The sequence below is a fragment of the Procambarus clarkii genome, chromosome 25, assembly GCF_040958095.1.
Source record: "Procambarus clarkii isolate CNS0578487 chromosome 25, FALCON_Pclarkii_2.0, whole genome shotgun sequence".
NCBI lineage: Eukaryota > Metazoa > Arthropoda > Malacostraca > Decapoda > Cambaridae > Procambarus > Procambarus clarkii.
The window spans coordinates 19,582,644-19,597,184 of NC_091174.1; the positions used below are offsets into that span (position 1 = coordinate 19,582,644).

At 42.4% G+C, this 14,541-nt stretch overlaps 1 protein-coding gene across 1 annotated transcript in view; it reads left to right on the forward strand.

Moving 5' to 3' along the window:
- Window positions 1–1,406: 1,406 nt before the first annotated feature.
- Window positions 1,407–14,541, forward strand: part of LOC138368648 (uncharacterized) — an 85,028-nt gene continuing 71,893 nt past the window's right edge. Inside the window, exon 1 of the mRNA XM_069331351.1 lies at window positions 1,407–1,526. The gene's annotated coding sequence lies outside the window, so the exon portion shown is untranslated. The remainder of the gene's footprint in view (window positions 1,527–14,541) is intronic.

A 14,541-nucleotide genomic window follows, 5' to 3' on the forward strand; every position in this document is an offset into this window, starting at 1 on the left:
AGTGTGGGCAGGGTGGCGGAAGTGTGGGCAGGGTGGTGGAAGTGTGAGCAGGGTGGTGGAAATGCTGGCAGGGTGGTGGAAGTGTGGGCAGGGTGGTGGAAGTGTGGGCAGGGTGGTGGAAGTGTAGGCAGGGTGGTGGAAGTGTGAGCAGGGTGGTGGAAATGCTTGCAGGGTGGTGGAAGTGTGGGCAGGGTGGTGGAAGTGTGAGCAGGGTGGTGGAAGTGTGAGCATGGTGGTGGAAATGCTGGCAGGGTGGTGGAAGTGTTGGCAGGGTGGTGGAAGTGTGGGCAGGGTGGTGGAAGTGTGAGCAGGGTGGTGGAAATGCTGGCAGGGTGGTGGAAGTGTTGGCAGGGTGGTGGAAGTGTGGGCAGGGTGGTGGAAGTGTGGGCAGGGTGGTGGAAGTGTGGGCAGGGTGGTGGAAGTGTGGGCAGGGTGGTGGAAGTGTGGGCAGGGTGGTGGAAGTGTGGGCAGGGTGGTGGAAGTGTGGGCAGGGTGGTGGAAGTGTGAGCAAGGTGGTGGAAGTGTGAGCAGGGTGGTGGAAATGTTGGCAGGGTGGTGGAAGTGTGGGCAGGGTGGTGGAAGTGTTGGCAGGGTGGTGGAAGTGTGAGCAGGGTGGTGGAAGTGTGGGCAATGTTGTATAATTACCTGGCCCTTTACATATATTAATGTACAGCTATAACTGTAAAGTAGCTCCGTATTACATAAATACATTACGTTTGGGTAGTTATAAATAGGAGCTGCCTCGTATGGGCCAATAGATCTGTAATTACCTTCATGTTTATATATTTGTCAGTCCACGATACACTATTTTCTCATTGCCTTCCTGTAACTCCCTTGATCTTACAAGTGCGTTTCTTTCTTCGTTGTTGGTCTACTTCTTCCACGCTCTTCTACTTTTGTTTCTTGCCTCCAGGCACTGGCTGATGAACACTAACACTGAGCCCCTTTCATCTTGGTGTGAATCTTATTTCAGATTTTGAGTTGAGCGCATAGTTTATCGTGTCTTTCACAGACTCGTTCAAGAGTCATGACTCTCACTGCTCACAAAACAATCACTTAATTCGAAACAATTCCATTTTCTGCCCTCTGGCTTTGATTATGTTCAACCTATCTTCTACCGAGCGCTGTCTTGTATGATCAGATAACTCAATGGAAGACATGAAAGACCAAACATCCACCATACTGCATTCATTTAGACATTCCAGCATAACCCAGACTAAAATTATTTTCCTAGAGTTAGATGTAGAGTTGTATGACTCAGAGAGGGCTGAATAATGCTGCATGTGACTGCAGTATCGCAGCGGTTGGAATACGTGTAATATCACTAGTGTATTCTGGGTGTCTGCTAAAGCGCGGAATGTACACGTACACCGTCGAACACTTGGTAGTGTACAAGTGCACAGAGCGGCAGGCACACTCGGCGGGTCCCACTATATTTTGTCCTCAGTCAGGTGAACATCGTCCAGCTCTCTGGCGCCCATCCGCCCGCCAGCCTTCGTCTCTCCTCCACTCTTCTGTCGTCATAAGTACTTGGTATTTCTTTCAATATTATCCACTGTTGACATGATGCACGGGGTGGTGGAACACTGTTGACATGATGCACGGGGTGGTGGAACACTGTTGACATGATGCACGGGGTGGTGGAACACTGTTGACATGATGCACGGGGTGGTGGAACACTGTTGACATGATGCACGGGGTGGTGGAACACTGTTGACATGATGCACGGGGTGGTGGAACACTGTTGACATGATGCACGGGGTGGTGGAACACTGTTGACATGATGCACGGGGTGGTGGAACACTGTCGACACGTTGCACGGGGTGGTGGAACACTGTTGACACGTTGCACGGGGTGGTAGAACACTGTGTACGGGGTGTAGGAACACTGTTGACACTGTGTACGAGATGGTGGAACACTGTTGACACTGTGTACGAGATGGTGGAACACTGTTGACACTGTGTACGAGATGGTGGAGCGCTGTTGACACTGTGTACGAGATGGTGGAACACTGTTGACACTGTGTACGGGGTGGTGGAACACTGTTGACACTGTGTACGGGGTGGTGGAACACTGTTGACACGCTGCACGGGGTGGTGGAACACTGTTGACACACTGCACGGGGTGGTGGAACACTGTTGACATTGTGTACGGGGTGGTGGAACACTGATGACACGCTGCACGGGGTGGTGGAACACTGTTGACACTGTGTAGGGGGTAGTGGAACACTGTTCACACTGTGTACGGAATGGTGGAACACTGTTGACACTGTGTACGGAATGGTGGAACACTGTTCACACTGTGTACGGAATGGTGGAACACTGTTGACACGCTGCACGGGGTGGTGGAACACTGTTGACACTGTGTACGGGGTGGTGGAACACTGTTGACATTGTGCACGAGGGCGGTGGAACACTGTTGACACCCCTCACGGGGTGGTGGAACACTGTTGACGATACACAGGTGTGGTGGAACACTGTTGACGATACACAGATGTGGTGGAATACTGTTGACGATACACAGGTGTGGAACACTGTTGACGATACACAGGTGTGGTGGAACAATGTTGACGATACACAGGTGTGGTAGAACAATGTTGACGATACACACGTGTGGTGGAACAATGTTGACGATACACAGGTGTGGTGGAACACTGTTGACGATACACAGGTGTGGTGGAACACTGTTGACGATACACAGGTGTGGTGGATCACTTTTGAAAATGGGCTGTTAGTTGCACAGAACTTTTGTTCGTATAATCCTGGGACTTGGACCAATGACGATAAAAGACTATTTGTGTTGATGGAACGCTCTTAATATGAGATGGTGGTGATGGTGAAAAATGATGGTGAGAGACTACGGGCTCACCAGAGCCCGCGCTACTTGGAACTTTTTGTTCCAAGTAGCGAATCTTAAACAACAACAACAACGATGATGAGAGGCAGTTGTTGGTGGTGATTAGTAATGGTGACGATTGGCTTTTGGTGGAGGTAAATAAGTAATCCTGATGATTTACTTTTGGGGTGGAGGTGAAACTTAAATGAGCACTGATTAGTTGCAGACGATGAGTCACGATAACGTGGCTGAAGATATAAAGACCAAACCAATCATCACAAGATGAGGAGACGACGACATTTCGGTCCGTTCTGGACCATTATCAAGTCGTGCATTTATAATGGTCCAGGACTGACCGAAACGTCGCCGTTTCTTCGTCTTCTGCCCAATCACTTGGGCTGGACGTTTGAGCGACGGTCTTACTTCATTCAGGTCGGCGTTCAATCCCCGACCGTCCACAAGTGGTTGGGCACCATTCCTTCAATCCAAAATCCTTATCCTGACCCCTTCCCAGTGCTATACAGTCGTAATGGCTTGGTGGTTTCTCCTTATAGTTCCCGTCTTCGTCTTCTGAAGTGTGGTTTGGTCCTCATTGTAGAGGTAATAGGGGAACACTGAGGGCGAAGAGTTGTTGATCCTGACAAAATACTGCAGATGTGAAGTTGTTGGTGATGACTAAAATTGGTGATGTTTGATTCCCTAGTCGTTGTGGTGGTAAATTAGTGACAACAGAGTTTACGGATGTGGTAGAACACTTGTGATATTGAGACTAATGATATGATGAGGTGGTAGAACACTTGTGATAATCTGGTTGCGGGTGATGGATTACTGATAACAATGGGATAATAATTAAGGTGAAGAAACACAGATCACTTGTGATAATGGCGCTAAAGTCTGAGGAGATGACCTCAGTCTTAAGAGCCATTATCTTTAGCTCTGCGAGGTCTTTAGTTTAGAGTTCACAGACACAATAACATTCGTTAAAAACTCACATTTGTGTATTTGTGAAGAATTTACAGTGTGTGTATCTAATGACGACTTACATCTCGACGACTAACCTCATTAGTCGTTTAGATGTAAGTCTTCCCCTAACTACACACTCAGACCTTGACAAGGCACTCAGGAGAGTGCGAAACACTTGGTGTAAATTCCTTAAATAAATTTCAGAAATACACAAGTGTGGATTTTTATCTTATGTTATTATTGAAAACTGAAGGAGGCCGTCTAGTGGAACACTAACACAAATATTGCACGAGAACATTTCACCAATGTTCTCGTAGAATCCGTGGAAAAATGTTCTTGTGGAACACTGTAGATGTTTTAAAAAAATGCTTTATGCAGGTATGTTTCTACGCGGGCCCTTAACCTCTGGCTGGCCCACTGGAAACAGTTGTCACGATGCTCTGTGGAACACTGTTAATGATTCTCCTGGAATACTGGTGCCGTCCGTAAGGAACACTGGATGATGATGTTCTTGTGGAACGCTAATGACGATGTTCTAGAAGTCTACTAAAAATGTTTTTATGTAGCACTGGAGTTGTTTATGTGGATCGGAGAATATAATGTTCTTGATGAACACTGGTGATATTCTTGCGGAATACTGATGAAGATGTGCTTGTGGAACACTGGTGATGATAATTTCGTGCATCAATAGTGATGATGATCTTGTGAAACATAGGTGATGTTCTTATCATCACAGGTCCTGTTGATCAGTGGTGATGATTTGCTTCTGGAACAATGGCAACAATGTTTTTGTTAAACAGTGGTGATCATGTTCTTGTGGAACACTGAATGATCTTGTAATTGTGGAACACTGGCATCATCACTGGGAAATGATGATCGTCTTGAGGAACATTAGTGTGGAACGGTGTGGAACAATGGTGATGATGCACTTGTGGAACACTAATGGTGACATACTTGTGGATTATTGCTGAAGTTTTTTTGGGAACACCAGTGATGTTCTTGTGGAATATTGCTGATGTTCCTGTGGAACACTGGGAATGATGTTCTTATTTAAGACTAATAATAATGTTTTTGTAGAACACTGGAGTTGACGTTTCATGTGAATCACGTTAGAGGATGTTTTTAGGAAACATCATCTGGCGATGGTGTTCTATATAGACCTCATGTGATAATGTTCTTCATGAGCACTAGTAGTGATGTAATAGGACATTCGTAATGATGTTTCATGTGGTTCACTGACGATGTAGTTCTTAAGTAACACTAGTGATAATGTTCTTATGGAACACGAGTGATGATGTTCTTATGGAACACGAGTGATGATGTTCTTATGGAACACGAGTGATGATGTTCTTTTTGCACTGGTGATAATGTTATTGTTCGTAAGCAACACTGATGATAATGTTATTGTTCGTAAGCAACACTGATGATAATGTTATTGTTCGTAAGCAACACTGATGATAATGTTATTGTTCGTAAGCAACACTGATGATAATGTTATAGTGGAACACAGGTGATGTTCTTATATAACATTATTTATGTTCGCATACAACATTATTGAGATTCTTATTGAAAGCTATTGATTTTCTTGTAGAACACTGGTGATGGTGTTTTACATGGATCGCAGGTGACGATGTTCTTAATGAAGACTAGTAATAATGTTATGGAATACTGGTGATGTGCTTCTGCAACACTGACTCTTTTTTTTTCCAGGGATTTTTTGTGATTTTTCTCAGAGGCTCAGGGCCCTGCGCGGGTCCTAAGCCTTTGGCTGGCCCACTAAGTGTTACTTGTTTCTGTTTTACTTCGGCGGAGTATGAGTATTTATGACTCGTATTTTCGTTTCAGTAAGACTATGTCCAAGGTGTTTAACCACGTCTTCTGTCCTGCTGAATCTAAGTTGAAATCTTAATGGGTTTGTAACTGTGTACTGTGTTAGATAATGTTCCAGTGGTCTGTTTGGCATTTCTCCACAGTGCTGACATTTCCTCTCATCTTCAGGAATCTGTAACGCTATTTCCTATGCACATGGGTATCCCAGCCTGATGCGATGTAAGTGTACTTCTGTTGTTCTACTGATCCCTTTCATCAAAATAAGCGGTTCGTAGTTGGTTGAATTATTGTACTAACCCGCAGATCCTGATGTTGCAACTGCTGTGTCACTGTACATCTTTTGCATTGCTCTATCTCTAATTACCTTCTTAATCTGTGATTGACTCTTTGGTATGTAAATGTCTACATTTCTTCTCTTAATTGCAAGTTTTAAGTTTGTTCTTAGTTGCAAGTTTTGCAGCTTCGTCTGCAATGTCATTCCCTATTATTCCCACATGACTTGGCACCCAGTTGATAAGTAACGGCCTTGACGTTTTAGTGTTTGCATTAATGATAAGACATTTGTGGTACACTAACGATGATGTTCATGTGGAACACTAGTGATAAGGTTTTTGTTTAACACTGTTAACAATGTTTTTGTGTAACTCTACAGATGTTCCTGAGGAACAATCGTGATGTTCTATTGACTTACTCGTGATAATGTTACTGTTAAACCCTTCTTGTAATTTTCTTGTTGAACATTAGTAATATTCTTGTGGAACACTGGCCATGATATTCTCGTGGAACACTGATGATGACTGTTTTATTTATAAACAATGGTTTTTGATGTTCTTATCGGACAATGGAGATGGTGTTCTTTTGAAACACTGTCAATATTTTTCTTGTGGAACACTGGTGATGTTCTTGTGGAACACTGGTGATGTTCTTGTGGAACACTGGTGATGGAGGTTTTGTGTAACACTGATGATGTTCTTTTGGAATACTGGTGCTGACGTTTTGTGGAACACTGGTGATGATGTTCTTATGGAAAATTAGTAATGATGCTCTTCTGGAACACAATTGATGGAACATTGGTGATGTTCTTGTGGAACTCTGGTGATGATATTCTAGTTGAACACCTATGATTATGTTCTTAGGAAGTACTTTTATTATGTTCTTATGGAACATTTGTGATGATACTCGTAAAATACTGGTGATAAGTTCCTTGTAGGAGATTAGTATAGATGTTCTTGTGGAACACAAGGAACGATGTTACATATGGACCACTAGTGATGAGGTTCTTAGCCAACACTGGTGATATAATTTCATGTGGGTTCTCGGGGGATGAGGTTTTTAAGGAACACTATTGATTATGTTTTTGTGGAACACAGGTGATGATATTATTGTAGAATAATGCGATGTTGCACGTGGATCACTATTCTTGATGTTCTTGTAGAACACTGGTAATAATATTTTGTACAATACTGATGAAAATGTTCTTGTTGAAAACGGGTAGTAATGCTTCTATGGATAATGTTCTATTTAAAACAAATTAACAAATGCGTTGAACAACGCAGAAGTTAGAATGTAACTCGAACATCACAACATCATAATGATGACATTGTGCTTCTGGATTCATTACCAGTCAGTGAATATTGGCAAGCATTACTTTTTGTTGGTTTTCAAGGAAGAATGAGCAGCAATTAACGACGAGAGAAAAGGGGGATTTTTAGAAAAACAGGCTGAGAAGAGTATGGATTATGACCATCCTCCCTCCCTTCTTCCCGTAAGGTAGATAGGTCGGAAAGAGTACTAAAAATAGGGATCGTCAAACAGCTGAAATAGCTATCAGTTGACAATGTCAATGACGGACCAAAACGTCGTCATTTCTGTTATTTTCACATTTGTGGGTTGGGGGTGTCTAAAAATGGTGATGTTCTTGCGGAACACTGGTGGACATGGAAGCCGGTCGGCCGAGCGGACAGCACGCTGGACTTGTGATCCTGTGGTCCCGGGGCGATCCCGGGCGCCGGCGAGAAACAATGGGCAGAGTTTCTTTCACCCTATGCCCCTGTTACCTAGCAGTAAAATAGGTACCTGGGTGTTAGTCAGCTGTCACGGGCTGCTTCCTGGGGGTGGAGGCCTGGTCGAGGACCGGGCCGCGGGGACACTAAAAAAGCCCCGGAATCATCTCAAGATAACCTCAAGATGTTCTTGTGGAACACTGGTGATGTTTTTGTGGAACACTGGCGATGTTCTTGTGGAACACTGGTGATGTTCTTGTGGAACACTGGTGATGTTCTTGTGGAACACTGGTGATGTTTTTGTGGAACACTGGTGATGTTCTTGTGGAACACTGGTGATGTTCTTGTGGAACACTGGTGATGTTCTTGTAGAACACTGGTGATATTCTTGTGGAACACTGGTGATGTTCTTGTGGAACACTGGTGATCTTCTTGTGGAACACTGGTGATCTTCTTGTGGAACACTGGTGATCTTCTTGTGGAACACGGGTGATGTTCCTCGGAACACACGTGATGTTCTTGTGGAACACTCGTGATGTTTTTGCTGAACACTCGTGATGTTCTAGCTGAACACTGGCGATGTTCTTGTGGAACACTGGTAATGTTCTTGTGGAACACTGATGATTTTCTTGTGGAACTTATTGAATTTATGAAACATTTGTAATAATTATGTGGAACACTGATGTTTGTGTAGAATAGTGGCTATGATGTGCTTGTGAATCACTGGTGATGATGTGCTTGTGGATCACTGGTGATGATGTGATTATCGATCGCTGGTGTTGATGATTTTGTGGAACACTGGTGACGATGTTCTTGTCGAAGATTGGTGATGTTGTTCTTGGAGAATAATGATGACAATATTATCATGGAACATGGGGATGTTTTTGTGGAAGACTGTTGATATTATTGTGGAACAATAGTTATGATTTTGTTGAACAATGGTGAAGATGTTCTTGTGGAACAATTGTGATATTAACACACAGAAATCACATTACCGTGATCTATATCAATAAGAAAGTCTATATTCCAATGTAGATTTCCAAATGCACTAAAACATTCTTCCATCAAAGATAATGAGCTTGATCGACGGACTAGGAACATGCACACATCCCTAATGTTTTGCCGAATGCTGAAGACCCATCTCCAGGAGCTGCCGAGGTCAACAGACTCGTGGTCAGTTCAGGAAGTATGATCATACTGGTGGGGCTTGTGAAGGAGCAGATGAAACTACAGTTTGGCAAATGCGGAGTGAAGTCATGCACTGTGATGGAGAGACATCCATCAACCTGACCACTGATGAGTGATGATCATGAGAGACACCCATAAACCTGACCACTGGTGAGTGATGATCATGAGAGACATCCACCAACCTGACCACTGGTGAGTGATGATCATGAGAGACATCCACCAACCTGACCACTGGTGAGTGATGATCATGAGAGACATCCACCAACCTGACCACTGGTGAGTGATGATCATGAGAGACATCCACCAACCTGACCACTGGTGAGTGATGATCATGAGAGACATCCACCAACCTGACCACTGGTGAGTGATGATCATGAGAGACATCCACCAACCTGATCACTGGCGGGCGATGCAGGGGCAGATACAAGCGTGTACAAGACTGAGGGTAGCAACTACACTGGAGCAGTTGTATTTCACAGTGAGGACTCGGAGGGGTATGTACAACAGCTTTCGTCTCGCAATAACTACAACGTGACCTGCTGCTTAAACACAAGAAGGATTTAATACGTTGCCCTAATCTCAGAAGAGGTAGCAGCCTCTCCATTTCATGACTGGTAGTGACCACACAACAGGGTCCTATGGCCATGGGAGGTAACCAGTGTTGCAGAAGGGGATCACTGACCCCGAGGCGAATGAGCTGCTACCACGAGGTGGTCAGTATCGGGTTGCAGGACAAAGTCAGAGCTGATATGAAAGCGCTTGTGGTCTCCAAGGTCTATGCTGAGAGTGTAGTCACTCCAAAACCTCCAAGCGGCACACACTTTAGAAGATAATAATTTGCCTACCTCCAGATGACGACTCGTTGAATCTCATTGTGCGAAGGACGAACTACACCCTTTATTGTTAGCCCCATTACAAACTGTTAGAGCATCCATTCCCCATTGGCCTCCATGGGAAGTGGGGACCAGAGTACTGATTTGATTGTTGCCGCTGGAGGCGGCTAGTTTATTGTGCACCCCATACTCATCCTGTGAGCGGTAGCGCAAAAGCATTACAGAGGGCACATAAGGTTTTTATACTCTCCCATCCGGGCCCCAGCAACTCTCACCTCGTGACCGTTTAGATGAGAGTAGCGATAGTGAGAGCAGTGAGTGTAGAGACTCAACAGATATGGAAGAAGAGTAATCGTTCATTTGTGATATAACTCAACTATGTAAAGTTCTCAATTTGTTAATACTTTGTACTTTTGATAAAGTAAACTTTAATGTTTCAGTGTACGTACCTCTTGTCCACAGCCTTTCAGTAGAATCTTTGTCACCGTTGAGAGCTAAGGTTTGTATGTCATCAACCACAAAAATTGATCTTTTGGTCTTATGAGACTAATGTTGATGTACTTTTACTGTCCATAATTCAACTATACATGAACAGAGATTTCATTTGAATCTAATATGAAGGCTCTACTTCATATTAATCGGAATTGGCGATTTCGAAAAATCGCCAGTTCCGAATACAAAAACAGCGGGATTTTTGGATTTAAGGGTTAAAATTAACCGAGAAAATCTTGCACTGTGCAACATTTTTGGCCAAACCGAGATAATTTACAAAATGGCCAATGACAGCCAATTTGAATTAGTTCACACTTTCGTGGGTTAATGGTGGGCAAAAATTCTTATTTAGCCTTCATACAGCACAAATCCACTGATAAACGAACCTTTGCTCCCAACTTTGAGGCCTGGTTTGAGGCCTGGTCGACGACCGGGCCGCGGGGACACTAAGCCCCGAAAGCACCTCAAGGTAACCTCAAGGTAACTATCACGGAAGTACTCAAAATGACCCAACCCTTACCTTTATCTCATCAGCCAAAAGACTTATCATGGCAAGACCGTATATGGCAAAACTCATCCTCCTAAGAGAACGTCGCATTTTGACGTATTCGAAGTAAGACCATAAATTGTCGTACTTGAAAATGGCAGCGGCTCGCGAAATTGACATACTGTCCTGTTTTCTGTTTTGGGTCCTCTGGTAGGTTAGGGGAGAGGGGGACTTTAGTACGATGGTTTCTTGTCGTTGGAAAACCTTAGGAGGACGGGGGCTGCATGGGAACCGAATAATGTTTGTCTCTGAGAATATATTTATATTCTCATCAGTATACTTCATATTTCGAGCCTCATGAATAACATATAGCAGCGCCACGTGGGTGAATACACGGTGTTCGTAAGAACACACATGTGTTAGCACACATGTGTGCAAAACTTGATTTTTCTGCTAATATGCAGATATCTTTAGTGGATTCAGAAATAAACTGTTATTTATCGAAATGGGAAATATAACAACATAAACAAATGAGTAAACAAAATATAGAAAGCCTGAGTGTGTGAACAGCAGTCAAGAGCTAATTGGACAAGATATCATACCTTGAAGAAATACAAAGTTACATGAAAAATCATCAAGATTATGGGAAGTACATATAGCTACTGAGGGAACATAAAATATATATTGATGATGGATATCCTAAAAGAGTTAATGCTAACAAAATACAGCGCAGTAAGTCTCAACTAAATTAGTACAATTGTTATTTTATGTTTATATATAAGTAAAAATAATTGTTAAGATATGACGAACTGCTTATTGAAAGCAGCTGTTGTGTGACAGAGAGAGATGAAGAAGTAACGTCTTTACTTACTACTGTTAAGTCGTCACACTCATCTCGCGACACAATTTATACATAAAAAAACGAATACAATCTACAATAAAAACTTTTTTGTTCTGCATGAGGTGCAACTAGCCTGATGTTGCTAAGATCAGCCTCCTGAAGCCAACATCCTTCTTCCTCACCATCCCTCTTCCTCCCTATCCTTCTTTCTACCCATCCTTCTTCCTCCCCTTTCCTCTTGCTCCCCATCCCTCTTCCTCTCCATCCCTCTTCCTCCCCATCCCTCTTCCTTCCCATCCCTCTTCCTCCCCATTCTTCTTCCTCCCCATCCCTCTTCCTTCTCATCCCTCTTCCTCCCCATTCTTCCTCCCCATCCCTCTTCCTCCCCATTCTTCTTCCTCCCCATCCCTCTTCTTTCCCATCCTTATTATTATTGTATATAAAAATTTATATGCTGAGTGCGAAGTGTTGTATATGTTCGTATTTATTGTCACCAAATATCTTGTAAAGTTTTCCTGCCCACTTAATATTGGTTACACTCCCAGGGCTTTAGTACATGACCCAAGTGTTATTTGACTGAGGGAAACCTTGGTACTATACAAACGTAGGTGGTGAATTTTGATTATAATATATTTACTAAAGAAAAGCATGCAAGATGAGGAGTATCTCAGTGGGCTTTCCTTGGGTAACTTGAATTGTGGTGGAATAACTTTTCAATGGTAAGACCCTTAGACTCAACCCATATAATACATGTTATCATCCAGAACTCTATATCACTTCACATCATATTATTACCTCACATCATATTATTATTACCTCACATTTATTACCTCACATCATATTATTACCTCACATCATATTATTACCTCACATCATGCAGGCGATGAGTCACAATAACGTGGCTGAAGTATGTTGACCAGACCACACACTAGAATTTGAAGGGACGACGACGTTTCGGTCCGTCCTGGACCATTCTCAAGTCGATTCATTCTCAATCGACTTGAGAATGGTCCAGGACGGACCGAAACGTCGTCGTCCCTTCAAATTCTAGTGTGTGGTCTGGTCAACCTCACATCATATTATTACCTCACATCATATTATTACCTTCGGAAGTCTTCTTGGTTTTGTAGAATATTATCATGTTTATGTTTTGGTTAGGAGTAGTGCTTTTTACTCCTTTACGGATTATTTCTATTTATGAAAGAAATAATCCGTAAAGGAGTAAAAAGCACTACTCCTAACTAAAACATAAACATGATAATATTCTACAAAACCAAGAAGACTTCCGAACTCCTTATCAAAAACAGCCTGAAGCCGACGGAGAACCCTCTACAGCAGTCAAGCGTTGTATACATGTACACTTGCCCCCACGAAGGATGTAACCTTCAATGTAAGTACATAGGTATGACGTCGACCAAGCTGACGAGGCGTTTGACATGCCATCTTCAATCCGGTGCCCCTAGGAATCACATGAGACAAGCCCATGACATTACTCTAACAAGAGAAATGTTGAACAAGAATACCTGCATAATAGACAAAACCCAAGATGCAAGAAGATTACAAATTCTTGAGGCAATTCACATAAGAATAGAGCGACCTACCATGAACACCCAAATCACGGAACTATTTACTCTACCCACCATGAGAGTAAGGACAAGACAAGAACATATCAATGCCAACACAGAAGACAATGTCCAACATAATAGGCCAATTACACTGGATTAATCTTTGTGTTTAGATAGGAGCTGCCTCGTATTGGCCAATAAGCCTTCTGCAGCCTCTATGTTTCACCTCACATTTATCCCTTATGTATCCCCCCATATTTTCACCTTTATTGTATTATCACCTGACCCAGTGCGGGTATAAAATCAACTAGTACTGTAAGATCTGTTCACTTGAGAATGAACCATGGAGGTTCGAAACGTTGTGCAAATTATATAAATAAGTGTAATACACTCTATAGTAAATCACTTCTTTTCTTCACCTTAAAAGTACGAAAATGAGTTTTGGAGAACTCCTATTTCAATTAAGCCCTGATGCTAAGAAAATAGTTAGAGGGATAGAAGCCCTAAACCAGAAAATAATAAATACAGAATATGCGGTCATATTCAATGAAACATATATATATATATATATATATATATATATATATATATATCAGCAGCAAACAGGCACGCAGTATAATTTATCAGTGACATGTTTACGAGGTTGGCTGCGGTGGTCTTTGTATGCGGCTTTGCTCTCAAAACACTTGTGTTGTTGAACACACAACAACAAGTGTAACATTGTAGAAAAAGATACAGGAAAACACACTCGTGTTAAAATACATCAGCCCATCCTCCAGAATGTCTGTACATACACAGTACGGACTCAAGGAAACACTTGGACGTAATATAGACTTTTGCACACAAATTATTGTTCACATTTTGACTTACTGAAAAAGTGTAAAGGAAGACAGCTATATCTTAATCTGTTCTAGACCTTACGTGTCTAACAATGTGTATTTACACATTATTTTACAAATAGGATATGCTAGGTTATGTCTAGGCATATTATATGTTATGCCTATGATATGATAGGTTAGGCCTAGGATACGTTGAGCAGGACCTAGGACATTATGTTGTGTTAATGTTTGGTATTTCTTCATAAAAATAAAGAAAATACAGTTTTTTATTCGTTTATTAGGATTTGCTATATATGTGAAAGTCCATATTTTACACAAATACCTCTGTGACTACATGACCTGTTGTAATACAGGGTGGGTTGATACACATAGATAAACCACACATGAAAATACATTATATAAGCATCATATTTGATGTAAGAGGATGAATTTTGCTAGTTGTCTTAATGAGTGCAAAGTGAGTGCACCGCGACACTTGAACTCTCAAGAGTACACTAGAGTGTATGCACAAGGTTGCGTTTTGTTAATACAAGACAAGAAAAATCTACCTTGTTGGGTATCTGTGGAAAGCTCATGTCATCAGAAGGTATATTGGTATCGCGAGGGCCGTCGTGTACCTAGCTGTTTGTTAATTACTGCGAGAAGTTCTGCATGTCAACTAGTAA